Source organism: Grammomys surdaster, unplaced genomic scaffold (genome assembly GCF_004785775.1).
Source record: "Grammomys surdaster isolate TR1022 unplaced genomic scaffold, NIH_TR_1.0 1164, whole genome shotgun sequence".
Taxonomy (NCBI): domain Eukaryota; kingdom Metazoa; phylum Chordata; class Mammalia; order Rodentia; family Muridae; genus Grammomys; species Grammomys surdaster.
In genome coordinates, this window is record NW_021605583.1 from 791844 (window position 1) to 795671 (window position 3828).

Consider the following 3828-nt stretch of genomic DNA (forward strand, 5'->3'; position numbering starts at 1 on the left):
AATAACCTCAGAAGACTTTAGGGGGCTGTTTTCCTTGCTTTTTATTTCTCCTCTTTCTTTGGCTCCCTTTGAGAACCCATGGTTTAATACTACAAGGAAGCAGAACATCTATTTAAAATCAATCCAATAATACTATGTTCTGAAGCATTAATTCCTGTCTGTAATCAGTTCCTTGTCGGGGATGTTTTTCTTCTCCAGGGTTTCTTCTTCAGGTGTGGTTTGTGGTTTGTAGTTTGTGGTTTGTGGTGTGGTGTGTGTGTGTGTGTGTGTGTGTGTGTGTGTGCATGCGCACATGTGTGTGTGTGTTTGTATGCATTAGTGTGTGCCTGTATGTGTATGCTAGGCTTTTTTTTGTTCAGTATGTTCCCGAGATGCAGGCTCCCCTCCCCACTAGCGTTATAGCTCCCTTGCTGGACAGGGAGGGATATAGCCTTGGTTCAGATAAAAGGTGGGAATGAGGAGGCGTGTTGCAAGCCTTTCCTCTCTGGGTCACTTGTTCTCTCTTTTTCTGTTCAGACTGTGAGCTAGAGGCATCAAAGTTTGTTCTTGGGTGGCAGGCCAGAGGGCTGGTGAGTCTGCATGCATCAGCGGTGGGCATTTCAGTTAGACTGTTTCTGGGCAGGAATTTTTCTGCTAAAACAATCACTATCTTGTCAAACATTCTGTCCAGTGAAGAAAATTAATAGGAAAACTCTGCAGACAAAAGCACATTTTGACCAAAGCCCAACACTATGCATTTAAATACACCCTGGAATTAATGCTGTGATTAGCATTAGAACTTGCCAAGGACATAACTTTATTATAAAAATGGTTTAAGAGTCAAGCCAACCAAAGCTCCCCCAGAGGAAGAGAGAACAACACGGAATTTCAATCTGGCTTTCACCATAGGTACAGAGATTCTTAAAACCTGCATTCTCTCGTGGTGCTTGTCCTCTGAGCACTCAGCCCTGGAACCACCATTACTTGGTGTTCTGAAGTGTTGTACTTGGACCTGAGGGAGGAAGGGAGGAATCAGGCCATGGATGGAACTTAAGTCAAGTCTAGAAAAGTCTTAGGATTTCATCGCTGTGAAGAGACATCATGACCAAGTAACTCTTACAAAAGAAAACATTTAATTGGGGCTGGTTTACACTTTCAGAGGTCCAGTCCATTATCATCATGGTGAGAAGCATGGCAGCATCAAGGCAAACATGGTGCCAGAAGAGCCAAGAGTTCTACATCTTGATCAGCAGCAGGAGACTCTTCTAAACTGGGCAGAGCTTGAGCATAGGACCTCAAAGCCCATCCCCACAGTGACACACTTCCTCCAACATGGCCACACCTACTCCAGCAAAGCCGTGCTCCTTATAGTGCCACTTCCTATGGACCAAGAATATCCAAACCACCACAAGAAACAATGGGGTTCAGCTCTTAGAGATCAACATCAGCTGGGGAGAGACAGATGGCCCAGTGAGGAAATAAATGGAAGAAAACATGACTTTGGATTTTCATTGTGATTTGGATGTGAAATTTTCCCCACAGACTCATGTGTTTGAAGGCTTGGTCTCCAGCTGGTGAGCCTGTTCAGGGAGCTTGTGGAATCTTTAGCGGATGGAGCCTAGCTGAAGGATGTGGGTCGATGGATAGGGGGTGGGGCTTGTGATTCATGGACCTGCCCAGTTTATCTCCTCTTTTCATGATCACCACCATGTAACAAGCAGCTACCTCCATCTCTCTTTGTGACCTGTGACTGTGTTTCCTCTGCCACAACAGACTGTACTGTCTTAAATCATGATCCAGAATGTCCTCTTCCTCTTCAATGTTGCTTCAGCCAGACATTTTGTCATGATGAGAGAAAAGAGAAAAATAAGCAATGCAGTGACTTTATTTCATCACCCCTGAGCCTATGCCAGTGCATCGGTCACATCTGTGACAGGTAAGTTCCAGTCAAGATGGATTATGATGCTTCAGACACCAGAAGCTTATTATAAAAGGTTGACTGTTATTCCTAGGGCTCCAAGCAAGGAAAGTTCTTTTGTGACATTTACCCCACAACATCATTAGAACTTGCTCATGATGAGAACTTTTTGGGGAGTATCTGAATGTTTTGAAGGAAAGGAGCTGAACTTTTCCATGATTAAAACCCCAGCCTCACCAGGATACCAACTGTAATGTTTATATCCTGTCAGTTTGGCTCCACTGTCTGGGACTAGCACTTTGTAAGTGTCAAATGTTGCCCTTTGACCCGAGCACTCAAATTGAGAGCAGTTGATACTGTTGTTCAATCAGTTTTTTGGTGGCTCGGAGAAGTGATTTATAACCTTTAGTGTTGAGAAAGACACCAATGTTTTGTCTTCAAATTTGAATAGACTCTCCTGGACCAGAGTGAACTTGGAATATCATGTTTACAGTTTTCTCATGGATTCAATACAAAACACTTTATCCAAATCATAATGACTATCTGGGGCTGACATAGCACAAAATGAAACTAGCAGTCATAAAGACACACACACATTTGATTGGTAAGGATCTGTATGCTACAATTTTGTTGTGTAAAATTAGATTGAAGAAAACCAAATCTGTTGAGGAATGGTGGCAAAGAAAATTTGCTATTGGGAGAAACAGTACGTAGTCCTTATTGAGTTGGAGAAACCTTATTTTGCCAGTAAGGGATTTGCTTAAAAGTCACATTGGACATAATTACAATGAAAATCGACTTCATTAACAGGAAATAAGTACAAAATGGAAATAGTTCAATAGCGCCAGTGTGTGAAGTGGATTGAGGTTTTTTAAAAATATTTTTACTTGATAATCTCACCTGCCTGATTTCATCATTCGCATCTTTTCCTCCCTTTCCTCCTCCTTCTCCTTCTTTCAAAATAACCCACTGAGTCCTACGGGTACTGCCCATAAACTGCCGGTTGTGGGGTCATCTACTGGAGTGTGGTTGACTTGCTGGGGCCACACCCTTAAAGAAAACTGACTCTCAATTGCCCAAAGCTTCAGTTAGGTCCGAGCTTGTAAGCCCCTCCTCCTTCCACTCAGGGATGCTGCCTGACTGGGTGTTATGCATGTCTTCTGTGGTACCATCAGCTCATGAGCACAGCAGTCCTGCCCTGTGTGGAAGACACTTTTGCTCTGCTCCTCACTGACCTCTGGCTCATAGCAATCTTTCCATGTCTTCTTCAAAGACGATCCTTGAACCTTTGGGGTGGGGGTGAGGTACGTCTGATGTTTGCGGCTGAGCTCAGTGGAGTTACCAGGGAGAGGACTTGAAATGATATGCCGTAATTACTGGTGGATATGATGAACAGGGAGATGGGTATCTCTGGGTTTGATGAAAACAGGATCAGTCCGTGGAGTGAAAAATTGAGGTCCCCAAATCCGCATTTTTGTTGCATGTATTTAAAAGAAGTGCTATGACTATCATCATCCTAACTCCCTCTAGCTTTTAACTCAAATACTTTTTAATATAGTTATTTTAATAGGTAATAATAGTGTAAAGTCAATTTACTTTCCACTTTTGAGCCTACTTAATTTCTTAAGAGGCTGTTTACCAACTACTGTTTTACAAAGATAGTTAATATCCAAATCTAAAAAAAAACTTTTTAGGATTTTTTTTTCAGATTTTGGTATAGTTACACAATTTTCTCCTTCCCTTTCCTCCTTTCAAGCCTTCCTGTATACATCACTTTGTTCTCTTTCTAAAATCAGAGCCTTTTTTCTTTAATCGTTGTTACATACTTTATATGTGTATGTGTGTATGTGCATGTATATGTTCATATGTATATGCATACATATGTATTCCTGAGTACATGAAAACTACCTTGTCAGTATGTGACTTGTAGG